Source organism: Kogia breviceps, chromosome 8, assembly GCF_026419965.1.
Source record: "Kogia breviceps isolate mKogBre1 chromosome 8, mKogBre1 haplotype 1, whole genome shotgun sequence".
NCBI lineage: Eukaryota > Metazoa > Chordata > Mammalia > Artiodactyla > Physeteridae > Kogia > Kogia breviceps.
The window spans coordinates 62,749,555-62,777,156 of record NC_081317.1 but is presented as its reverse complement, the minus strand read 5'-3'; the positions used below and the strand labels follow the sequence as shown (position 1 = coordinate 62,777,156).

The 27,602-nt window shown below is 34.6% G+C and overlaps 1 protein-coding gene across 47 annotated transcripts in view; it reads right to left on the bottom strand.

Annotated features, from left to right (window-relative positions):
- The window catches only part of PTPRD (protein tyrosine phosphatase receptor type D), a 2,126,684-nt gene that overhangs the window by 1,839,806 nt on the left and 259,276 nt on the right, over positions 1-27,602 (bottom strand). For 46 of the 47 annotated variants that reach the window (XM_067041545.1, XM_067041546.1, XM_067041519.1 and 43 more), the window contains exon 2: positions 13,746-13,800. The exons of the other annotated variant lie outside the window; for it this stretch is intronic. The gene's annotated coding sequence lies outside the window, so the exon portion shown is untranslated. The remainder of the gene's footprint in view (positions 1-13,745; positions 13,801-27,602) is intronic. 47 annotated transcript variants of the gene reach the window in all.

The following is a 27,602-nucleotide window of genomic DNA, read 5'->3' as shown; positions in this document are numbered from 1 at the left end:
TGGCTCTAGATTCCAAATAGGTACCCTTTCCTATTTACCTGTTACTCAGACATACTACTCAGGGAAAAATGGAGAAACAGGTGTTCTAGAGCAATGCTTCTCAAACTTTAATAGGCATAAAATCATCTGAGGGTCTTGCTGAAATGCAGATTATGATTCAGTTGGGGAGGTAGGAGGGACTGAGATTCTGAAGTTCTAACAAGCTATCAGGTGATGTTAATACTTTTCTTAATACTTCTGGTCACAATATGAGATGCAAGGATAATATTTGAAAATAGTCAAAAAATTATGTTATACCTATGCAAGCATTTAATCTCTATCCTGGCCATGCTTCTTTTTGTTTTCTGAGAAGATGGATTCTGAGTAAATACACAATACTTTACTATTTTTATATTACATGCGATCTTTATGAAAGTGATAGGGTTAAACACCACTAAATTAGGCTTACCCATTATTAAAAAGAGAGGAGTATCAATAAACGAGGAACTGCCAACTGCTAAATAATGTCTCTGATTGATTTTCACACTGCTAAAATCCTTCCCTACTTTGAAAGCTTTATTAAAAGAAACTCAGAAAATAATGAGGCATTAAAAGCTGTTTATTTTTAAAAGCAGCAAAAAATAACCAAACATTTTGAAACAACCAAAGCTCCAAGTTGAGTAAATTTTTCAACTTTTCTCAACCTATGAGATTAATCTCACATTCAATAATAATTAGTTAAGTGTTGCCTGGTTTTTTAGAATAACAACTAAAGGAAGAATCTGATCTATGTAAAATATTGATTGTTAGATAGAATATTGATGTATGGTACCACTCTCACAAAATATTAGGTATATTTTTTCATTAGTTTAACTGGGAGAGGCAAATATAAAATTCACAACCTAGTAGGTAATAATTTTTTAATGCAACAAATGGAAACTACTTTCCGGTAATTGTGTTTTCACAGGAAACTATCAGAACAAACATCCAAAAAGAATAGTTTGTCCAAACCTGAATTTTGATTCACTGATTAATTCTAAGGCAGATATATTTCTTCTCTGCCTATAAATCTGAACATTTCTCTAATCTAAAAGCACAAAACAATGCAAAATGAAAAACCCATCTACCATGTTTGACTGGAAATTTTTCAAAAATCTTAGTCCAAATGAGGAAAGCTGTCAGCTAGACTCAGCAATATTTGTGTTCTTTAATTTAAAAACTGCCAAATAATTCAGGTAAAATGCTAATGTCCAAAAAGAGCCTCTCTAGGCTGACTCAGCCATTTAGAAATCTAATTATGCACACAGACTTATGCATATTTGGGCATATTTATGTATTATGTACATTACATATTATATAAATGTATTACTCAGATTGTATATGATAACATTTTACTGTTCTTCAGTTCTCACAGTCCAGTAGGTAATAGAGCTCAAAGACACTTTTATTTAGAGATAATGTGACCCTTTACCCTAAAAAATAATAAAATACTTTTCTCATAAAAGCTGATTTATCTGAAACAGCCAGATCACTTATTACTCAGTGGGCTAACTCATGGCTGTGAAATAAATAATTATAAAATGTGCATGGTTCTGCATATTATTTTGTATAATTTCCTAAATGTTTATGATAACTGGGATTATTTTCAAGCCTTAAATTTACACATACTAGGTAGATTTCATCAAATTAACTGCCAATTTGCACTAATCTTTGAAATATTCTATATCATGACACTGGGTTCACAGAACACTTGCTGGATAATCTAGAGTTCTTGCATAAAGTGATTCTGCATTAAAACTTTTCTTACAGCTTGAAGGAGAATGAAAGCATCCCATTGGCAAAACCTTAGAGGATTTACAAGAGGTGCTATTTGAAACTAATTTTCCCCTTTACAAATTTCCTGAGAAAGATATACAAGGAAATAATCTTTTTTCCTGTTCTTTATGTCAATACATTAATATCTAGGGCTTAAACCAATACCTAGTTGTCAAGAGGGCCCACTGTAATAACTGTCTGATAGTTTCTGGGCTCCTGCAGAGACCCAACCCCACTCTTTGATATCTCTTGGAAAAATGACTCTTAGGTCCTTGCAACAGGAAACATATTACACTGCTCCCACAATTTCTGGAGTTTTGGTGATAAAAATGTTCTGCCACCAGGTTGGGATAGACAGTAAAGGGAAAGGACTATATGTTCCTGATATAAGCTCTCTGTCTCTGAAGATTAGCTTCCATTTTAAAAAAGCAAAACAGTCTTAAACAGAAAGAAATACTTTATGTAATTGGCACCACACAGATTAGGGAAAAAAGTAGAACTCCTAAAAAATACTGAGAGCCAAACATTTTAATCAGTGACTCATCTAGCCTGGAGCCATTCCATAATACTATATTAATAGCTATTGAGACACAAACTTAGCTTTTCCTTTTTTTAAAATTTCATGGTACTCTAAAATGCTTTTCCATGAGACTGTACAATTGGAAAAAAAGTAGAAAGAGTTGCAGCAAAGATGGGATGTAAGAGAAGGTTTTTACAAATTTTTCAATATTTGAGAGTACAAGAATCTCATTTTTAAAAATGCACATCACAAACACACACACATACACAAACACACATCTACTACAAACTTCCCTCTACCCAAAGGAACTTGTTAGCAACTTAGAAAAGTGAACAGAGTAGAATAAAAATTATTTTACATAAAGCCTCTTTATCTCTTGGAATCGAGTCAACAGAGCCAGTGTCAAAGAGCTTTCCTATGAGACTGAATGACTTGCTAGAGGCAAGGCTTTAGAATGTTATGCACCTGACAAAACACTTGATTAGATGTTCTGTGAGTTCTGGTCTTAATATGGGGCTGAATTCAATTCTATGCAGCAAAAGAACCATGATTTAATTAAATAGAGAAGGAGGCAATATGAAGACAGGGCTTCAACCTATCAGAAATTTAAAATTAGAAGATAGTATCTTTTTGTTTTATGGCATCCAACTCTGACAAAATGTCATGTAGATGGAAGTTCTTAGACCAGGCTAGTTGTTTTGCATCTTCATTAAAATGGGTTGGATTATTTTCTAGCTTCTAAAGAACATGACTGCAGTGTGGAAAATGTATGCTGTATTAGTTTTTTTAGAGTTGGAGTCTCGCTTTTTGATGATAAAACTAAGTCATGTTTTATTATTCTCACTAGTATTTGGCAAATAATAAATTTACAACACTAGGCTAATATATTGGAATTAACAGTCAAGTTGCTTTTATCTGATTCAGTTAACGTTGATTTAGTTGTCACTGCCCTCTTTGCTATATGTACAATACATGATTTATTTCAAGAAAGTGAAATGGGATTTAAAAGAATTGCTTTATAAATCCGCACATTCCATGGAATTGGGATTAATTGAAAGTAGTGTTACTATTTTGGAATATATCTTTAAAATATTATTATATGTTTTAAACTAGTCATTTGTTATGTCCTTGGATAGCAAAGATCATAAAATGTGTCCCTGAATACTTAATACTTGAACTCCTGATGGGTAGGGTACTTAGGTTTTCCTCTGGTTTCTTATCATGGGAAACAGCTTAATGAGTACTTTGCACATAGGTCTTGTGGTGAAGCTATTTTATATGAATATTTTTAAATTATAAAACTGTGTACATTTATTGTATAAAAGTTGAAAAAATAGAATAGAGAACAATGACACCTATAATCTTACAATGTGGACAAACTACTATATTGACATTCTTACACATCATTGAGTTTACACTGGATATACCATTCTGTATATTTTTTGATTAATGCGATGATATGCACTTTTATATTATTTAAGACTTCATAACCAGTTTGATGTACACAAAATAGTCTGTCATAAGGTGTAAAAATTTACTTAAGTGACTTGGATATTAACATTTTCTATGTTTTTGATATTTGAAATCATACAGAAAAAATCATGCACATATTTGTAATTTCATATCAGTAAATCAAGGACAAAAGTTGGACTCTACTAGACTTCTATTGAACTGCATTTCCGTACCCTTTTTTCACTGGAAATTTCCTTTTCCTTATCTCATCCACATACTTGAGGTGGCAACTGTCATTTGTGTAACATGAATTTGCCCTCTGTCACAGTAAACCTGAATGCTCTCTGAGAAATTTTAATTGGGACTGAGAGAATGTCTTTTCTCTGCTCTGGGTGGTTCCACTATGCAAATCTCAAGAGCTAATATTGGTGTGTTCCAACATACAGACTGAGTGTACAGAGGAAACTTGACTGGTGTCAGAAGGAAAAATAAAACAAATGACAGGAAAAAAAGCAGTAACAAAGAACAGAGAGAGAATATGACACAGATTCTCAAAGAGTTTCATTCCTGAGGCATATGTACAGTCCTGATCTTTGGTTTCTAGAAGATATCTTAGGAACCTTATATCTTTATATATATATCTATATAAAGATATATCTATATATCTTTATCCTCCTCCTTTTTTTTTTTTTTTTTTTTTTGGTTCATTTGTCCAGCTTGGGTTTCTATATCTTCAAAAACTTATTTTCTAGTAATGGAAATGAATGTTTTAGAGACTTTTGATACACACTGCATACAGTGTCTTTTACTGTTACCTTAGCTAAGCTGAAACATTTCTCACATTCATTCTGTGTATAGTTTTCATTTAGGCCACAAGAAAAACCTGCACATGATTTGGCAAGTAGAGAAGTGAGAGCCATTTTTGTCTCCAAAGTTGGGTGCAGGAAGTCCGACCCTGGGGCACATGCCCTGGTCTGCTGAGTTACTGACATCGGGCAGCACCGGGGCATGCAGCTCTTTCAGCTTCTGCTGATTCTCTTCCTTCAGCTTCTCTGAGGTTAAATGCATGTGTGCCCCTTTGGTGAAGTTGCCGACTTCTCCTGCAGTTCATCCTGATCGTCAGCATTAGTGGTGGTGATGTGGTGAGAGACAGAGAGAGGTTGAGCTCCAGCTTATCTTCCTAGGTTCTCCTTTATCCTCATGGGTTCCAGTTTTGTCCTGGCTCTCCTCCACTTCACAGCCCAACCAACTTAAAGCAACTTCAAGCTCAAAGTCAGATGAAGAGGCAACAGCCTTGTATAAACGCCCCCCTCAGCTGCCACAATTCCATAAAATCCCTACAATAAATCCCTTATTTCATATCATCAGAGTGACCTGCTTCTCTGACTTTGGTATAGAAGATGAGTACTATTAAAACAAAAAACCGAAAACATGTGGCGTTGGCTTTGGGTCCAACAGTGAAGGAAACTTGAAGGGTTTTGAGAAAACTACTAGCAGAAACCTGACTAGCTGGAAGGAGATGAGGGTTTAAAGAAGAGAGGCCAGCCTGAAACTATTTGAATTATCCCCAGTTGATCAAATGTTCCAGGTGAGAACACTGATACTACAGAGCCAAAGCAAACCCTCCCCTCTGTGTCTGAATTCCTGATCCTCAGGCAGTATTATGCCCCTCAGGAAGGACTGGTTTGTTAGCAGTAAGATGTGTTCATGAAGCAACTGGTGCTGGAAGTGGAGCAGTCAGGGTTGCCTCTGCTCTTGAGTTCTATGCTAGAATCCTGTATGCTTATAGAAGAATCCCCCTTTTTTGCTCGTTAGTCGGAATTGAGTTTCTCTAATTAGCACTCAAAAGGAGGTCTGACAAATCGTACATTCTACAGAAACAAATATTCTTCATGCATATTGCTTTTCAAAAAGACTATCATACTGTATCTTACTATTTTTAATTCAATTTTGAATGAAGAAATGCCCCCAACTTGAAAAACCATGATCCGTTTTCATTGGATGTATAAACTTAACCAGTTCTTTTGTTCAAGGAATTATGCAGTCATCTATTCAATCATCTAGGAAATATTTTATTGAGCTCTTTAAATGTACAAGGCAGTGGGTTAAGCAAAGAGAAGGGTACAAAGAATTATATAGTATCTGAGTAGTTAATCACACAGTAGCAGCAATGAGACACACGAACAGAAACTAAGACATTTCCTTTATTCTAGGATGCACTTATTTCTCACATTTAAATCTGTTTAAAATCAGGGCACACCATTTAATTGATGGGTGCATGTAATGTGGGAGTGTTTCTTCCCCTTGAAAAGCTGCTATTAAATCAACACATGTGCCTTATTATCCGTGATGTTTTAGAAAGGAGGAAATGCAACATAGCACAAGCTAGTATGTAATAAGTACCATGAGCGACACCAGGAGACTTAAGATTTTTCACTAGCTGGATAATGTGAGAATACGTCAAAGCATTTCAACTGGATCTAGAGGAGGAAAGGGCATGGCATTTAAGAAGGATCTCCTGTGAATACATAATATGAACTTTCTTATAATCCTGACAACAGCTGTAAATGATAGGAATTAACAATATTCCTGATCATACAAATGAAGTTCAGGTTAGTGAGAAGAACGTCCTCGATGTTTTCACACTTAGATATCTCTAAATTGAGGTGTACACTCTTTTCAGAACATAATAATGAATGCATCATACTTACTAGGTACTTACTACATGCACTGTAGTAATGTGTACAATGTATTATGTTCTAAATCCTTTACATTATAAGACTCATTTTAGAGATGGGGGAACTGAGACCTGGAGAAACCAAGTAAATTTAAGAAGGTCACACAACTAACAAGTGACAGAGCTGTAAGGATTAAGAACCCCAGCAGTCTCATAAAAGAGTGTGTGTTATTAACCACTATTCTCTGTGCCTCTCTGGACAACATAAAGCACTTTCTCCCAAACTTCTCACTACCCCATTAAAAACTGTAGTCCCCTGGCTCTTGATTTCCCTTACCCAACTACATAATGGACAGATTTATAATGCAAATAACTTACTGTCTGTTTCTACTACCTCCAAGTAATCTCCTTAAAGGCAGGGTTGTTTGTCTGTTTTGTTCACTGATGTATCTTTGCCTGGGACTGTGCCTAGCATTTGTTGAATACATTAATGAATACATCTTAAAAAGGAGATGAGAGAGGGGATTCCATGAGTGGACAGTAATTGGATAGGAACAGAGGCAGGGCTTTAGGAGTTGTGTTCTGAAACACTGATTGGTGCGGTCCACCTAAGGTGTCAAGTGGGAACAGAAGAAATGTGTGAGCATCCTCCCAGAGAGGGAGGTACAAGCCACCCAGGCTCATCTGCATGAGCCTTTGCTCCCTCACGTTTTGTTTGTAGCTTGTTCAGCAATAGACACTGGAAAGGAGGGCAGGAAGACATCAAAGTAGCTGTATTGTTCATAATTTTTTCTCCCTTTGTTAACTACTTGCTCTCTTTCCAGCGGACACTACAATTTCAGCGATTTAATGATACAATTGTTTCTGAAAATGACACAGAAACAGACACCCACTGCCATTTAATTGGCTGCCCAGACAAAGTGGAATCTGCTGTTTTTTAATTTCATTTTTGAGGCATGTGGGACTCTGGAGAGGGGCTGGGAGAGGGATAACATTTACTGTCATTAAAAAAGGTAAAAACTTAAGGAGGGATATTAAACAGCCTCTTTAATTAAGGCCTGTCACTTCCATGGCACACTTGGAGACTATGAAGATCACTCAATCCCAGCAAATACTGCTAAAATTGTTTATCCAATTCAGCCTGCCCTTAGGTCAATGGAATTTCACTTGTCATAGGAATTCGACATTATTTTATGTCAAGCTTACTTCGAAGTGGTTTGCTAATCCTAATAAATCATAGCAAGAAGCATAACTCTGTTATAAATGTCTGACCCTTTCTCCTGCACAGTTTAGGTTTACTCTATCCAGGTCTCTGGGTTTGCTCTGTAATCAGCTCCTGCATCTCTATACCTGGTCGAATTCTGCTTCCTTCTCAATATTTGAAGTAATGCATTAAAAATGGTGATATTTATATTTTCTGTTATTGCAAAAAATATCCGTCCTCTACCAAATGTTACAGAAATCATATCAAAGTTGACCCAAGTCTTCATTGTTTTCATTTTTAACATACAAAATGAAATACTAGATTTCTAAATAGGCCACTTGACATAGTGAAAAAAAACAGGGTTTGAACACAAAATATTGTGTTACTGATGCCCAGGTGCTAAAGCTAACTGTTATACACAAAAGTAAGTGTAAACTAAAGATTGAAGAAAGTCTGAAAAGCAGTTCATCAATTTAGTTAACAAAGTCTATGAAAAGAGATTATAAGATGATAGGCCAACATCCCCATGCATTAAATCAAAATTTAAAAGGTATCCTCCCTGTGAAGAAAATGCTTCCAAACATCTTTTTTCTAGGATTTAACTAGTATTACTTCTCTTTCTTCCAGGAACCTGGAATTTCTTTAAGCTAATGACACAAAAGCTCTTGTTTCACTATTCCTTTTCTTTCCAATAGCCTCACTTCATGTACCTCAGATTTGTTCCTGCTTCAAAGTCTCACTTCAGATTATCAGAGCTAAGTATTTTGCAGGTCCTTCTTCCTAGCAAACTAACTTTCTCAAAATTACATGTAAATTTTTCATGGAAATATAACAGGCAAGTACAATTAAACAGGTGCAACCTTCAGCATAAAGCTAATAGGGCATCATTTGTTTTTTGTGTGTGTGTCTGTAATTAAAATGAGTGTTTGTAATGTTAACAGGATATTATTGAATTCTAACCAACGTTAAGCCAAAAATAAGTGAAAGCCATGACTGAATCTCAGAGTCTGGATGGAAGGAGATAGTAAGTAGTCAGAGAAAGGAAACAAAAAGCACAAGAGTTTTGGGAGAGTGCTAACTTTATGTGGCTCCCAAAGTATCACAGGAAGGGAAAGAGCATGGAAGATCATGCATGGTAAGTTTGTATGGGCCAGGAAATGCAATGAATAACTTTGCCTGTGTTCTAATGGTCAATCACAAGAATTTAACAAGGAGAACAACTGGAGACAGTGGGCCATGGGTGTTCTAACAGTTAATGTCTGTCCCAGATAATAGTGTTGGGGCTCAGGGAAGGTCACCCCAGAATATGCCAAATTGGCATTTTGATTATTTTGAATTAAAGTTACTTAAGAAACAGCCAATGCAAGAGGGGCACTTTGACCCTCCTCTCTGTCTCCCAGAAAGCAGGAAATGAATTGCCCATGTGAAAGGTTTCTTCCTTTGTATCTGGAGGTAGAAGGACATCCTTATCACTAGAGAAAGGAAATTTGGGCCAAGAAACACGTGTAAATAACCTTGCTATTTATTTACTAATTTACTAAACAACCCAAACTCTGTTTAGATTCATCACTAATTAAGCACCAACAGCCTAAACTTCTTTGTCCTGTCAATTCCTCATAAATTCATTGTTTCTTTTGATGAAAAAGTATAAAAGCTGCCTACTTTAGCCACTTCTTCAGTCGCATTTCTATGAAGCCTTCCTGTGCATAAACTAAATTTGTTTTTTCTTCTCCTGTTAATCCGTCTTGTGTCAATTTAATTATTAGACCATTTAGAAGAAATCAAGAAGGGTAAGGGGAAATGTTCCCCTCACTGACAATGGGAGATTAAAAACAAACAAAAACAAATAAACAATGAAAGAAAAAAAGAGATTCCTTTTCATTAGTGACCAAAAAAGAGTTGTCAAATAATTACAAGGCAGCCATTTATAAGAGTAGTATCAGAAACAAGACACTAAGACATCACAGAGGGAGTGGAGTCCCAATGGTGAAGTCAGGGAAGTAATATTAGAACCAGACTGTAAAGGACAGCTGGAATTTGGAAGGTCATTCTCCATAAACACAGAGATGGAATTTTTCCAGATATGCAATGAAAAAATAACAAACAGCTTGGTAGGTTTTGAATGGAGGGTATCCATTGAAGGGCAGAGTTAGGGAGCCATTTGACAAAGAAGACTGGGTAAGTTGGCTTGCAGCTACAACATCAGCAAATATAGGCATATACTGCACATTGCTAGAGTATTTAAGTCCTTTTAACAAGAGATCGTTCCTCTTCAATGTTATATCTCCTTAGTGGCTCATTTTTAGCTTATTAAATATGAGGGAAAAGTATTATATTAAAAATTATCTTTAAATCACTTTATAAATGCCATCTGTAAAACTGAACTTCACCCTCAATATCACATTATTTGTAAATGCATTTTATTATAAATTCCAAATAAAAATTTAATCCAAAGATTCTGAAAAAGTTAGGGTTAGATATATATATATAAATAGTAAAGATATTTAGATTTATAGATATAGATACTACCAACACAGCATGCCTTACTCTTCTTAATGTCATATTCCAAGTGGACTTAGATATAGTTGCAAAGAATGGTACTTATCAACTTACTGTGCATTTGAATAGGAAACTTATGTAGAAAATATCAGTCAGGGTGTAATGGAATATGTACTAAGAAAATTAATATAGTTTTTAATGTACAGAAGTTGTGCTATTGAAAACTTAAATATAAAACAAGACTTTTATATGGACTCATGCTTTACTTTTTCTATCAGGTAGCTGTTTTTACAGGGGAAGAAAGTGAGGCACAGACACATTTGAAAACTTTTCCAAGGTCATATAAATAGTGGAACCCATTATTTTACACAAATTATGTTTCCCCAGGATCTATATACTTAATCTCTGTGCCAAACTACCTCCCATAATAAAATGATATATTTTATGCTCAAACACATTTTCAGTAATCCTTTTCCTTTAAAATTTTCATAGTACTACATTTATAAATTTTTCCTCTTGGGAAATAAAGCAAATGTTTTCTCTCATTTCCCTATACCAGAGATTAAAGAGTTATGAAGTAAGTTGCCTCTCTATCATATGAACCTCTTTCTATTTTTAGCCCAAAGACCAATTCAGAATGTATAAAAAGAAAACTATAAATGGAATACCACTGGGTCTTGCTAGCAGTATCATAGTTACAACCAAGAAACAAAGCTGAGTATGCAATGTTCTTCACTTCTCAGCACAATTGGCTACCAGGAGTCACTTGGAGTTCTATAGCTCAGTCACTGTGCAAACTCAGCTTTTTGGCTAATGAGTGACATTTAGGCAAGCAGAGGATTGATTCTTGAGACAGTTGCTTGAAATCTAATGCTAGATTTCTATCCAATTCAATGTCACCTTTAACTGATAGACTACAGTAAATTCACAAATAGACATTGAAAAGACCAAAGAAGTGTCAGTTACAAGCCAATAACTTATATATTCACTCCACAAATAATTTTTCTGTGTACCAGACACAGTGCTATGGATATTCAGTGCTCAACCAAACCTCATAAGGTTGGCCTATTTTGACCTTTATTGCATCTATTGATAAAGGTGTAATGCTACTTTCCTTTCCCACCTAAAACTCTAACTCACCTTTTCATTTCAAATACCTGACCAAACAAAATATCAAATCTTATATATAGAATTTACTTCAATAGCCCCTACATCAAAGTGTTGCTTTCTTAGAAGTTCAGAATGTTGTGTATCAGTTAGGCAAGAAGATCTCTAATGGCAAAGGTATTGCCTTTGAGAGGGATAGCCCATGTTTGGAGCAGCCTACGTTTTCTCTGAGAAAGCAGAGCACAGATTCAATATAGAAGGGATAATTTAGCAGATGTATTGTTCATAAGACAAATGGATATAAATTAAATGAAGCACATCCTTAAAGGGAACCTGGGGTCAAAAATGCAATCCACAAAACAGGAAAACAAAATCTGAAGAAAGTTTTATGGCTATGATGAATTCAACTGAGTAAGAAGAAAGCATATTGTTGCCATTACTTGTGGGATCATGGTTAGGAAGCAGCAGGGTATTTGGGTGGTATTGGTCAGACTCATTAATGAATGCATACAATTCCTGGAATAAGAAGGTTTTTAAAATTAGGAGAGTGCTAGAAGTTGTCCTGTATAGTTTATCTAACGTGAGGGAAGAGACCTTTTAGAGCTCTTTCCTCCCTATTTGGATGTTAAAACCAAGCAGTTGACCTTTAAGAAGCTAAATGATTCTCAATTTGCATAAAGGCTTTTTTCATTTTTTTTTGTTGTTCCTTCATTATATGGGCACAATGCTTTAAGACAGCACAGCTACTTCCTATTTGTTTATGCTCCTTATGAGAAAAACAAGTATCCCTTACTTTTTCCTTTCCTCCAACTAAAGTGCAAATTTTAGGCAAACTGGTATCTTCAAAGCACAAGGAAAGTTTTCACTCAGAAAGACTTCTCTAGGAAGAGAGATTTCCAGGATAATAAAACTATCATGATATCTGTCTTCTCCTCTACATGACAGGAATATTCAAGGTAGAAAAGCAGATACAAAAGACATTTATTTATTCATTCAACAAATATTTACCAGGAAAAGGACAACTGGGAGGAAATTGGATATTGGATCTATGGAATTTTATGTTTGTTTCTTTGAGGCAAGATTGAGCTAAGGTCTCGTACATGAGATCAGTAATATTTTCTCCTCAAAGTTACTACAGAAATCTGAGAGATTACAAGCACTGGGAAGGGGAGATATCATTATCTTTAACAGATAAAAATAGATAGAAATTAAGGAGGAATGTTTGCCTCGTTATTTTTTTCACAACAGCTACTTGGTCTCCTCACTTCTGATTTTTCATCTATGTAGTCCGTCCATCATAATGCTATCATAATTTTTCCAAGGCACAGTTCTGATTATAGGATTGCACAGATTAGAACAAATAAATAATAATAACAAAAGACCAATACCGCCAATATCCATTTTTTGTTTATACAGTAACGTATAATTTTTTTAGATCAGGCTTCAAAACTTCCACCAAAGAATCCCAGCTCAACCTTTTGAAATAACATCTCAACTCTTCCTTATCATATTTGAAGATTCAGTCTATCCCCTATTGCCAAAATGTCCCTATTAATTTCCACCTCCATGCTTCTCATACTTCCATCTTGAAAGAAATTATTTTATCCAACCTCACATATCTATATCCTATCCAGCTCAAAATGCCATTTACTTTCTTCAATAATTCATTCATATTCCAACAGCTAATATAAAGCCTCCTTTTTTTGAAATTCCCATTCTACTTTATTTTGACAAGTTAGCAATCTCTACCTGTAATGTCACTATGTATGTATTGCAAATATTTTTCCAATCATTTACAGATATTATCATATATAATGTCTTCATAGTAACAAGCTTTCCAAGAATTGCTAGTTTGGAGTCAATAACAAAAACATATCAATCTTTACAGTGTCAACTCAAGTTGATCTTTCACTAGTTTCCTCTTGGCACTATATCATACAACTGTGTATATCACACTAGTTTGGAATTATGTACTATTTGTATCGATCTCTGTCTTTGTTTAATTTCAGAATTATACAGTACAAAAAGTAGGCACCTTTGAAGTCAGATTTAGATTTGAAACCAGCTCTGACATTAAATAGCTCTATGTACTAGGGAAACTATCAACCACCTTAGAGCCTTACCTTATTTCTAAAATAGGGATAAAACCCTTACAAAAGTTTTTGAAGATTAAATGGAATGATTCTTACTAAGCACCTAGGACATGGCAAGTCCTGAAATGAATGCCATCATTTGTGACACCATCTCATGAGTTACACTGTCTCTTCTAAAATGAACATCCTGTAACAGTTTCTAAATATATTCCACAGTGTATAGCAGAACTGAACACAGGTGACATGCAATTAGTGCCAATGACCATATGTCAGGGATGGAAACAGAGTTTTATAGACTTTCCAACACTGTGTCTGAAATGAAAAGCTATTATCATGCAATGGATAGAACTCAGGTCAAACAGTCTGACATCTGACTCTAGATTTGCAGATATTACTTACTAGTACTGTGACTTTGAGACAGGTCCTTTACTTCTTTGAATCTCCATTTCTTCACCTGCAAAAATGAGGACATTGGACTAGATCCATGATTTTTAATTTATTTAATACTATAAAGTTTATTGGTTTATTCATTCTGTGAATGAAATTTTGTGGAAGTATAACAAATGAAAGCTTTAGAAGTAGAGCTACTCCAGATGATACACTTGTGGTCCCTTCCTGTAAACGAGACTAAATCTGGCTTAAATCTAGTCAGAGATTTACAGAGGATTCATGAAAATTGTAATAACTAAGTGATCACTCAGGTCTACTCAGAAAGTATGTATAAGAAATGACAAACTTTATCCATTCATTCATGGAGGATATTTAGGTTGTTTCCATATCTTTGCTATTGTGAATAATGCTGAAATGAACATAGGAGTGCAGAAATCTCTTTGAGATACTGATTTCATATCCTTTGAATATATATCCAGAAGTGAGATTACTGGATTAAAACATAGTTATATTTTTAATATTTTGAGGAAATTCCATGGTGTTTTCCCAAAATGGTTGTACCAATTTACATTCTCAAATGTTCGTTGATGGATGGATAAAGAAAATGTGACTATATATTTGGCTATATATATATGCGTGTGCACACATACACACACACACAAACTGGAATATTAGTCAGCCTTAAAAAAGAAGGAAACCTTGTCATTTGTGACAACATGCATAAACCCAAAAACTTTATAAGTGAAATAAGCCAGATGCAGAATAACAAATACTGCATGTTCTCAATCATATGTGGAATCTGAAATGTCAATTTCATAAAAAAACAGAGGGCAGAATGGTGGCTCTCAGTAGCTAAGGAGAGTGAGATATGGGAAGATACTGGTCAAGGGGTACACAGTTTAGTTATGCAATATAAATTAGTTCTGCAGATTTAAGGTACAACAATGTGATTATAGTTAACAATATTGTATAATATATTTGAAATTTGTTACACTTGAAATTTGTTAAAAGGGTGAATCTTAAGTTTCTCACTCCCCCCCACCTCAAATGCTAACTAGATGAGGTAATGGATATGTTAATTAGCTTGATTGTGGTGAATATTTCACAATGTATACATATATATCAATTCATCTATTTGTATACCTGAAATATATGCAAGTTTTAATTATCAAAATTAAATTAAGTCAGGTAGCCTGTTTAAATTGGGGGAAAATAAATGAAAGGCCAAACTTTAAGCTACTCTTCATATTGACCAAATATTTCCTAAAGATTCACTGAAACTCTGAAAGTTTTCTTACTAGGCATGCTGTTTACATTGTCTAATTAGCTGAAAATTCCAAATTGAAACTCCACAACTCTAATGTTTAAATATAGAAAAAAAACCAAACTAGGTTTATAAAAGTTAATACAACTGACAAATAAGAGTGATCATACACTGATGTTTTATGTTTTAAAAACCATATTAGGCACAAAACTCATGTGGATGTGCTGTCTTCACACTTTAAATATCACTTAGAGTGTGTCATGATGAACACCGTATCATAGAATGTCCAGTGTGCAAAAACCTTGCAAGAAATTATACAAGAAATTAAACACATGCTTTGGAGTAAGAGATGATTTTAACATTTTAACATTAAAGTTCTGGGAAGTTTACTTAACCTCTAAGCTGCAGCTTATCTGTAAAATGCAAATAACAATATTGATCCTCTGTGCTTTTATGTGTTGTTTTTTTTTGTTTTTTTTTTTTTGGTGATTGCAAAGTAATATTCACTGTAAGGTAGCACTAGCTCTTATTAGGTGCCTAATAAATATTAAGTCCCCTTTTCCTTCTCTTTTTATATAATTCCATAAATATAGTTAGCATTGTTAACATACAGCATGAAGCAATGTAAGCAACTCAATTTTTAATGGTCTCTTTCACAGTGGTTTCTAATTTTCTAACCTTTCAAAGCTGTTAAAATAAAGTCAAATAATGATACTGCTGTGGTATAAGTGTTGCTAGGATCAATAAAGTGTGGTTGTTGGAATAAATTGCAATTAAAGGGGTAGTGCTTGATTGCTTGACAGTAGGTAGTCTTTCTGGCCCAAATAAACTCAAGGGTCCGTCTGATTCACAGGCTAATTAGTATGGACTGCATATGCATTTCATTGGGAGACCAGCAGATCATATTGACTTCTATCCAGATCATGAGTGTGCCCTTGACTTTGTTCAGGGTCACTAACAAGTGACATGTCCTCTTTACTAGTTTACTTTGTTTATTCAAGAATATAGTCATATATTTTTTTTTTTTTTTTTTTTTTTCGGTAAGCGGGCCTCTCACTGTTGTGGCCTCTCCCGTTGCGGAGCACAGGCTCCGGACGCACAGGCTCAGCGGCCATGGCTCACGGGCCCAGCCTCTCCGCGGCATGTGGGATCTTCCCGGACCGGGACACGAACCCGTGTTCCCCACATCGGCAGGCGGACTCTCAACCACTGCGCCACCAGGGAAGCCCAGTCATAATTTTTAATTAAGTAGAACATAGAAGAAATGTAATATGTTTGTAAATAAGCACTCAAACAGCTTTAAAAATTTCAGTATGACTTTCAGTATGACTTTTTCCATTTCTATATATTTAAGATAAAAACATGCAAGAATTCAGAAATTGCATAGGCATCAATATAGCAAAGAAGGATGATTATTATTGAATCTTTGCAGCAATAGAAAAATACACATAAGCAATTAATTTATAGGCTAGAAAATCTCAGGATATGTATATTTCATGATAAATTAGTTGAATAATCCCTTAAAAAGGAGCTAAATTTTTATTTTCCAAATAAAGAAGTATGCTTAACTAAAGTAAAATTTGTTTTATTCCTAATCTTTCTATTTAATGTGGTATTTTATATGTAACATATTCCAATATATTCCCACATAATTATCTAGTGAATATGGGGTATTTGTACACAATCCTTTGGATTATGAATTCCATTAAGGTATATAGTGTGTGTGTGTTTTCTTCCACTATGTATTTACTAATTAGTCTAGTCCCTGCTAGAGAAATAAATTTTTGTTGAATGAACAAATAAAAAATTACAATTATTTAATAGGAACAATGATATATATATATATAATTTATATATATATTTACATATAGAATTAAGCATCTTTTCTATAAGCCCTACCTCCACATTTTTTGTAAATGCCACTTAAAAAAAAATCAGAATCATGCAAAAATACTCTGATGCCATACCTTCTCTGTTATCCCATACTTATGTTAGATATTTATTTTAGGTGCTACTGTTACACCCAGAAAATCCCAATCATACTTATTATAGTACAATTATGTAATTTTCTGTTTCTGAACCCTATTTCCCTTTCCCTACACCTTCTAGAAAGAAAGTTTTGTGTAGGCCAAAGTCAAAAAGACTAATCTTGGGCTTCCCTGGTGGTGCAGTGGTTGAGAGTCTACCTGCCGATGCAAGGGACACGGGTTCGTGCCCCGGTCTGGGAAGATTCCCACATGCCATGGAGCGGCTGGGCCCGTGAGCCATAGCCGCTGAGCCTGTGCGTCCGGAGCCTGTGCTCCGCAACAGGAGAGGCCACAACACTGAGAGGCCCGCATACCACACACACACACACAAAAAAAAGACTAATCTTTTTTGTACGCTGATGAATTCCAATCAGAGTTTCTGACTCATAGAAAGTGCTCAATAATTATTTGTTGTATAAAGAAACTAATAAAAAATTTGCATTATAAAAAATGATCACAATGTATTTGTGACTTTACACATGATAATATATTTTGATAATTCTGAGTAATCTTTTAACAGCTTTTATATATGACAGTACAAAACTACTGATGCATTAAATTTAAACAATTATACCAAAAACACAAAATAAAACACTAGAGTCAATGAAAGCATTTTAAAGAACAAAATAGGATCCTAAGATCAAAATGCTGATATGAATGTTTCCATGTAAAAATTAGAAGTCCTTGAAAAAAATATGAAAAGACAAATTAAAAGCAAAATCCATTCCCTGGTTCTTAGGTAATGTCACCCAAAACAAGAACTTGGGCTCCTGCAGAGCAAAATATATGTCTACTGACCTTGTTAGTCCAAGGATTTAAATATAATACCTGGTTCACTTGAGAGCTCAATTCATATTTTAAATGCATTATGAATGAATCAATCAATTACCTGATGCAGAATGTCTAAGAATTGAAAAACAGTATAAAAAAATCAGGAAAACAAAATAAAGACTGGATAAATATGAAAATGTGTTATACAGTACCTTAATGAATTAATATGGCACAGACTACATGTGTTATATTATAAAATGATGGTATTATCTTAAACTACAAGTGATATTAGAACTCTAGAAAAATAAAATATATCTGAATAGATAGGTTTAAAAAATTCCATGATGAGCCATTACACTTTTCCATCTTGAGTTCAGTGTCATTAACAGAGTTGAAGATTATATTTGAGAGTATCTTTTCCCCATGTCTGTAGGCAGAACTGGTGAGGAGGAGAGAGCATTTTGCTTTCCTGTCCTTGGGTTATTTGCTGAAATCAATAGTGGAAGAGGATGCACAGGTGTGGATCCCAAAGCAAGAGGCACTATAATTCTAAGAATGTGTGTTCCTGCATAGACCCTACAGCAGCTGTTCAGCTCTGACTGATCTTGGCTATGTCCAGCTGTCTGGTTATCAATTTGTGTAAAATCTTGCAATAAAGAGTTAGTTTTATCTTCTGCATAACCGTGATGTCATTAAAATAAAGGAAATGTTTAAACACTTAGAGCTGTCAAGTGGTCAAATCTTAGGCTATGGGGACCTTTCTCTTCAGTATGACACATACTCAACCCTACCAGTCTCCATCTATTTTTATTCCCATAAGACACAGACACCCTCACTCCCATCCAGCTGCTTTTTGCTTCGCTGCCTTGCTCCTGCCTGTCCTAACACTCCACTGGCTTTCCTTGGGGCTAGTTCAGGTCAATCCTGCCTTTCACAGGTACATTTTGTTCTTCCTCCAGGTAATTTTTTGTTAACTCTCAGATCAGTTTTTATGAGGCAATATTAAGATCAGTTTGACATTCTAACTGTAAATTATCTAAAATTGCCAATTACATATGCCTGTGATCCATTTTCTTACCAGGAAATGGTGTTTTCTAGATTTTTTTAAAGAGTACCATTTAATTTTAGGTAAAAGAAGCATCAGAAAATAGTGTTTGGGGGTATAAATTAGAACTCTAATGATTTAAAACAGGGATGATTTTCACATACTACAAGCGCTAAAACACTGCTCCATGCATAGCATATATCATCCATCACTCAGTCAAAATTCTATCCCTCTAAGCAACAAAATGGACTCTGACTTTTTCTTAAAAATATGTTCTTGGGGCTTCCCTGGTGGCGCAGTGGTTGAGAATCCGCCTGCCGATGCAGGAGACACGGGTTCGTGCCCTGGTCCGGGAAGATCCCACATGCCGCGGAGCAACTAAGCCCGTGAGCCGTGGCCGCTGAGCCTGTGCGTCCGGAGCCTGTGCTCCGCAACGGGAGAGGCCACAACAGTGAGAGGCCCGCATACCGCAAAAAAAAAAAAAAAAAAAAAAAAAAATGTTCTTGGTCAGTTATTTCATGCAAAATAAACTTGGTATCCCTGTATTAAAAATGTATCTTCTAGCATATGCTATTATGAAATTAAAAATAGCTTACCTCCCCCATTATTTGAATACATTGTTTGAATACGCAGAAAAGTGTACATGGTTATTTTCATTTAGTAATATCTGTCGAATTTAGGGTTAATTTTAAAATAATCATTTAGAAATGGTAGAAAATAAATTTTAAAAAGGAGTCATCTGTGGTAAGCAGGATAATTATCCCCTAAACATATTCATGTTCTAATTCCCAAAACCTGTGAATATCTTATGTTACATAGTGTAGGGGAATTAAATTGCTAATGAGGTGAATTTGAGATGGTGGAGATTATCCTGGATTATTCAGGTGTAATCATAAGGGTTCTCATAAGCAAGAAAGTGAGTCAGGAGAGTAAGAATCTGAATGATATGATCTGACAAAGACTGCTGGCCATTGCCACTGCTCTCTTTGAAGATGGAAGAGATATCTGTAATGCAGGAAGCCTTTAGAAGGTAGAAAAGACAAGGAAATGGATTTTCTCCTAGAGCTCCAAGAAAGAAATGCAGCCATGCTATAAACATTTGTGTACAAGTTTTTGTGGACTTACATTTTCATTTCTCGTGAGTATAGGCCTAGTAGTGCAAGTGTAAGGTCACACAGTAACTCTATGCTTATCATTTAGAGAAACTTTCCAGCTGTTTTCCAAAGTGGATGGCACCATTTATATTCATTTACATGATATATACATTTACGATATATACATTTATATGTCAGCAATGTTTGAGGATTCCAATTTCTCTACAACCTCAAGAATACTGCTATTATCTGACTTTTTCCTTATAATTATCTTAGTGGATCTGTAATGATACCTCATCTCTCTAATAACTAATAAAGTGAGCATCTTTTTATATGCTTATTGGCCATTTACAATCTTTTTTGGAAATTATCTATTCAAATCCTTCATCCATTTCTAGTATCTCATTAATATAGTTAATAAATAACAAATAATTTGTCCTTGAGAGGATATTATTTATTTTTATTTTTAAAATAGATACTACTTTTTAGAGAAGTTTTAGGTTCACAATAAAATTTAGTGGAAGGTACACATATTTCCCATATACCCCCTACCACAACATTTGCATAACTCGCCCCATTAACAACACCACTGACCAGAGCTGATCAGAGTGGTACATAAGTCTGTTACAACTAATGAAACTACACTGACACATTATCACTCAAAGTCTATAGTTTCCATTAGGAATCACTCATGGTTTATTACAGACAATGAGATTGTAGAAATGTATAATGATATATATCCATCATTATAATATCATACAGGGTACTTTCATTGCCCTAAATATCCTCTGTGCTCTATCCATTCCTCCTTTCCTACAGTCCCTGGCAACCACTGATCTTTTTATTGCCTACATAGTTTTGTCCTTTCCAGAATGTCATACAGTTGGAATCCTATAGTATGTAGTCTTCTCAGATTGGCTTCTCTCACTTAATAAAATGCATTTAAAGGTCCTTCATGTCTTTTCATGAATTGATACACCATTTCTTTTTGGCACTCAATACTATCCCATTGCCTGGATATACCACAGTTTGTTTATCCATTCACCAACTGAAGAACATCTCGGTTGCTTCCAAGTTTCGGCAATTGTGAATAAGCCTCTATAAACATCCTGTGTACAGATTTTTTGTGGACACAAGCTTTCAGCTCCTTTTAGTAAATACCAAGGAATATGATTGCTGGATTCTAGCATTGTAAAAGTAATATTTAGTTTTGTAAGAAACTGCTGAATTGTTTTCCAAAATATCTGTACCATTTTGTATTCCCACCAAGAATGAATGAGAATTCCTGTTGTTCCACATCTTCCTTACCATTTGGTGTTATCAGTATTCTAGAATTTGGCCACTCTAATAGGTATGTAGTGGTATCTAATTATTTTTTTTTAATTTACATTTCCCTGATGACATGTAGAGCAATGTTGTTTTTTTTTTTTTAACATCTTTCTTGGAGTATAATTGCTTTACAATGGTGTGTTAGTTTCTGCTGTATAACAAAGTGAATCAGCTATACGTTTACATACATCCCCATATCTCCTCCCTCTTGCGTCTCCCTCCCACCTTCCCTATCCCACCCCTCTAGGTGGTCGCAAAGCACCAAGCTGATCTCCCTGTGCTATGCGGCTGCTTCCCACTAGCTATCTATTTTATATTTGGTAGTGTATATATGTCCATGCCACTCTCTCACTTTGTCCCAGCTTACCTTTCCCCCTCCCCGTGTCCTCAAGTCCATTCTCTATGTCTGCATCTTTATTCCTGTCCTGCCCCTGGGTTCTTCAGGACAGGAATAAAGACACAGACATAGGGAAAGAACCTAAGAGCAACGTTTTAAATACTTATTTGCCACCTGTATATTTTTGAAGGTATCTGTTAAGGTCGTTGGCCAGTTTTTAATAAGGTTGTTTTCTTATTGTCAAGTTTTAAGAATTTAAGAGTTCTTCATATATTTTGGATAACAGTCTGTAATAGACTGAATTATTTGTGACCCTCCAAAATTCACACGCTGAAATCATAACCTCTAATGTGATAGTATTAGGAGGTGGAGCCTTTAGGAAGTAATTAGATCATGAGAACTTATGAATGGTATTAATGTGTTATAAAAAATATTCCAGAGAGTTTTCTTGCCCTCTTTCTGCTATGTGAGGGTACAACAAGAAGTTGGCAGTCTGCAGTCTGGAAGAGAGCACTCATCATACATCAAATCTGTTCGTGCCTTGAGCTTAGACTTCCCAATCTCTAGAAATGTAAGAAATAAATGTTTTATTATTTAAGCCACCTAGTCTGTGTTATTCTGTTATAGCATTCTGAACTAAGACACAATCCTTTATCAGATGTGTCTTTTGCGACTATTTTCTTTGATTGTGTCTGCCACAGAGCAAAAATTTTCAATTTTAATAAAGTCCACCCTGTCAATATTTTTTCATGGAGGGGATACTATTTAATATGGTGGTTTCAGTTATAGAGAACAAATCAGTATACCTTTAATGTGATGAGAACTTGCAGATAAAATAAAAGATACAGTATGGGACTTGGATGTCACCAGAAATTTACACTGATAAGACTGGGAATTTTTTCAGGATCATGTTGCTACAAAGCAACTTAGCATCACCCCTGTATCTTTCAAGTAATAAAAACAGAAATATTGATGATGCTTGTTAAGGCAGGTGGATGGGTAGAACTAGCCTGAAGGGTGGTATAAGTTCACAGGCTATAGAATAATATAGATTAGACAATACTTCTTGGATTAATAAATAGACCAATTACATTAGGTACAGTTTTCCCCCCTCTCTGTATTTTACCATAGGGATGATGCACCTTGTTAATCCCTGTCGATTTGTGTTTCAGCAATTAATTAGCAAGCAATTTCCTTTTATGGTCAAACATAGTCAAATGGACTAAGAAATAACATTCAGAATATAAAAAATTAATAAACAGAAACCTCAATTCGAGTTGGGAAACCAGAATGGGGAGCTGTCACACCCTCTGATGACAGTGGAGCCTAACAAGAAGAAAGACCCTTCTTCTTTCCTAGCAAGTTCTCAGACAATGAAAAGCCAGGAACTCTTTACTAGAGTTTACTAGAGCGCTCCAATTTCCTTTCCCTCTTTATAAAAGTGTTCTCCTTCCCTTGCTGTTGTGGGACTTGCACATGGCTCCCCATGGTTGCAGACCCCAAATTGTGATTCTCTGTGATCCTGAATATACCCATTTTTTGCTGGAAAACATACGACAGCCTGTTTGTTTTAGGTCAACAAGAACCAAGCCAGTTTATCTTGGAAGTAGGCATTCTAAATAATTCTGTAATCTAAAATATTTCCTTTATTTTGCATGCCTTAATTTTATACGGTATTTATTTTACATGATAATCTCTGAAGTGGCTCATATGACCATGATTAAAATCAATGAATCATGCTTTTCCCTGGTTCTCTGCAGTGCCTATCAGATGGTCAACAATAACCAATCTGTTTCTTTCAGTGCCCAATTACACTCTGATGGAGATTATGAGACACACACAAATCCTCTCTAAAGAAGGGGTAATGGATTTGTTCAAATAGAACCTCTTATTCACCCTTAAGAAAAGATATTGTGTTGAAGCCATAGAGTGATTGCAGAATGCTAAATAGGCACATTGGATTCAATCATAGCTGGAACCCTTAGCCTTTAACTGTGTAGAAGCTTGGATCAAAAGCCATCATTTATCTAAGAAATAATACTGGGCAATAAGGAGTTAACATGTTCCAGAAGTTTGAATTCTAATTTTTTTGACAAGTAGAGGATTGCTAAAATTGCATTTTATATTTGCACAAGAAAAAAAGCCTCATATTTCCCCTTTGTTTTTTTCTTTTTTAAAATGTCTTAAGCTTTTTGAGGAATAAAAATTCAGGGACCTAGGAAAATTCAGAGGCATACAAAACAATCAACATGTTCATTTCCCAAATGGTACTTTGATAGTGAAAGTAGATGGATCAAAAATGCAGACCTGCCTAGATGGGTCAGCCACTCTCTTTAGGAAAACATAGCTTAAGAGAGAGATGGAGTTTTGAGTCAATATTAGGTAAGCATGTTAATTTTGCAGGTATTGATAAGTGAAACCGATTTCATTAAGCCTCATTTTAGGAACAGAATGTGGTAGAAAGAGGACTGAATCAAGGTGGCTTCTTATTAAATCAATCTGTGGGCTCTGCTTATAGTTCCAATGCAACCCATTTTTATTTTATTAAACTTTGGCAGGTGGTCCATTTTCACCTCATTTTTGAAACTAATTGAGTTGTTTTCACTGAATTGGTAAGAAAACATTGTATTAAAATCCAAACATACAAAAATTACTTTATCCTGTTTAAGTATCAATAGATTGTTATGATTATACAAACACTCCTGCTGATCTGAATTTTTGTTTCATAGCTGGAAGTACTTAACCCAATATTAGTGCATCGCTTCAATTGGGCAGATTCTCATACTCAATAGTTTGTTTTGACCATTCTCATTCCGATTCTTCTTCCATCCTCTCTACCACATTTCATTTGATTAGGACTGAATTAACATGATTTATTGCTATTCATGTAGAAATTTTACATCACCTCTGTAGACAGAGCACTTGAGGTCCTGCATATAAAACAGACAATTGTCTTACATGTAAGATTAAAGTAATGAAATATGGATCAGAAGTAGTAATAGCTGTATATGTGTGAGTATGTAGATTTATAATTCCAAGAGCATATGTGATTGAATGTATTGCTTGTTCAAGCATTCTGTGGTGTTGGATATAAACCTTTCCAACAATCTATTAGTATTTGATTGCATAATAATGATACTGTCCTATTTCTATTACTCTATTCACTATACTATTTATATTCAATATGTTATTGAAGTGACTTAAGTACAGAGCTTACAAAATAGGATATAACCTATTTTATGCAGGTTTTTATCCAGAGAAATCTATATTAACTCTCATTTTTCTGCTTCTCTTATACAACACCCATACTAGTCCTTAAATACTGCAATATCTTTAGGTAACTTTTGTATCACGAAAAAAAAGATGACCATATTGAACAGAGTGAATAGCTGAGTAAAATCCTCTCAAAGTTCATAAGACACAAAGAATGTGTATGTGAGGCACGGTAATTTTCCTTTAACAAGACCCTTAAAATTACCAGAAGACCTACTTTTCACCCTATTTATCAGCTAGTTTGCCAATAATAATAATAATAATAATAATGGTCTTGAAATAATCATTTCCAATATGTTCAGCTATATTACAGTTATATATTGGAAACTCTCCCTTTAAAAAGTCATTTAAAAACTTTCCCTTATAATCAGGTTTGGGGGTGCAGTTGTTGTCATGTTAATGTTGTTGAGGTATTCCTAAAGTTTGTACCAGGAACAGTTTCTGCAGAAAAAAACTTGCAGTAATGACCCAGTGACACTGATGGAACCACTAACAGCAAAACCTAATGCTTTTCCTTCCCAGGCATTAGACCATCCCAGAGTTTGTTTACTCCACTTCCTAACAGTACTTTTCGGTCATCAATATTAATTGGACACTTTGTTTGCATCATTATAATAAGCACTATTTAACTCCACTATCTTCTATTTTCAACAATACAACAACCTCTCACAACTCCCTTCAACCTCAGTACTGGAGAAGAGAGTGTTTGGGGAGCATGAGGCTGAAGTGCACACTTTCAGAGGAATCATTCTGAAGTCATTAATATAAAGCCTCTTAAGATGGGAGAGTCAAAATAACCTTATGCTCTTTTAAAAAAAAATCAAGATTTTTTCTTTACCTCTCACAAAATGAGAACATGCTCTTTAAAAATCACAGTTTATGACAACCTTATGTCAAAATATTATTAATCAAATATTCATTTCATTTATTTTAGGTCCATGTCCAAAAATGGAAATTTTAATCATTTGTTAGAAAATATAATTTGATAATTTTATTCTATATTACATTAGAAAGTTAGCTCCAAAACACAACCAAAGACTATGAAAATTAAATAAACTACTAGAAATCTCTCAAGCTTTTCTCAGGGATGAACTGAATAATTTTTTTGCCTATTGTTAAATATCTGAAACATAGGAAAGACATAAAGAATAACAGAGTGAACTTCTATGTCCTTACAATCCAGCTTAAAAATTGAACTTTATCAATAAAATTAAAACCTTCTGAATTGTGTTTCCAAACTCCTGTACATCCTCCCCTCACCCCCTCAAGTTACTAGCCACCTATTTAGTAGTTATATGTCCAGTGCTCTTCCTACATATATAAATATCTCTAAACAATAACAGTATAGTTTACTTGCTTTAATAATATACATGAATAGTATCATCCTTTAAGAATTCTTTCACAATTGCTCAGCTTTAAGTTTATGGAAATCATCTAATGATGTATATTTATATATATATATATCAATATGTATATAAATTTTAATAGACAATTAAGTTGATAGACATTTAGAATGTCTCCAGTTTTTGACTTTTAAAATGCTAATGTAGACGTATGTGTATTTGTGGATGATATACATGAAAGTCAATCTAGTTTACAGGAATTTCCCAGATTCCACAAACACTGTCTTTTACCCTCTTTATAACCTTTACAATTCAAGTCTCTGGGTGTCTGGTGTTGATAAATGTGCACAGAAGAGCCACATTTAATTCTTACTTCCTCTTAGGATTTTGTCAAAGATTTTCCTTAAATTCTTTGACTCTTAGCTATGAGTGTACAAGAATATTTATTGCATTTCATTCAGAAGTTGCTTTGTATCCAATCTGTACTGGGAAGGTGGTTTGAAATACCTTGTGTGTCACATTGCTGTAAGGGATCATATGAAGACTGTGGATTATGAGACAACAGCTAGTATGATGTCATGTCCTCTTTTATTTTGTTAGCTCCATCTTCATGTCATTTTTTTACCATAGGGTGAAAAGTACATCAAACAATTCTGGTAGAGAGGAGGGAGGACATGAGAGGAATGTGTGCTGTGTGTCCTTTGTGTGTGTACTGCATGTCATAATTGTGGATGACCTTAACATGTATTCCATTGTTAATTGACAGGGGCATGGTATGGTCAATTAAAAAATATGTTTTCACTAACCATATGTACATTTTCTCATGGAAGGCTTATAAATATCTTATTTCTCTTAGTTAAATAATCCGAAAACAGGCATCTTAGAATTATATATTATTATACATTTATATTGTGGTAAATTTTCTTTGGGTAAAATAGCTAAGTTCTTTGGCAAAATAAAAATCAGCAAAATATCCATTTCTACTTTGGCATTTTCTAACCATCTGATTTGAGTTATTGAAGAATTTATGAATGAGAAATCTGTATCTTGGTATTTTCCATCTTGCTTCATAAATTTTAGTTCCTTCTGATGTTAGCAAACAAAATCCAAAATCTTTCTGGGTCAAATAAATTTGTGGAATATTCAAAGTACTCTGACTTCTCAGGTTCAATAATATGCTTATGTAAACTGCTATATTTTGTAAACATATTTTACCGAGGAATGTTTGGTTAACAATAGAAAGCTTACAGGACAGGTATTCTATAGATGACTCTTGGGAAATGCTTCTGTATGTGTGTATTTTAAATACAGCAAGTATAGAAATTAAGAAAAGCTCTGTAAGATATGCCTATTTTAACTAATATGCAGATTTGATATATTAAA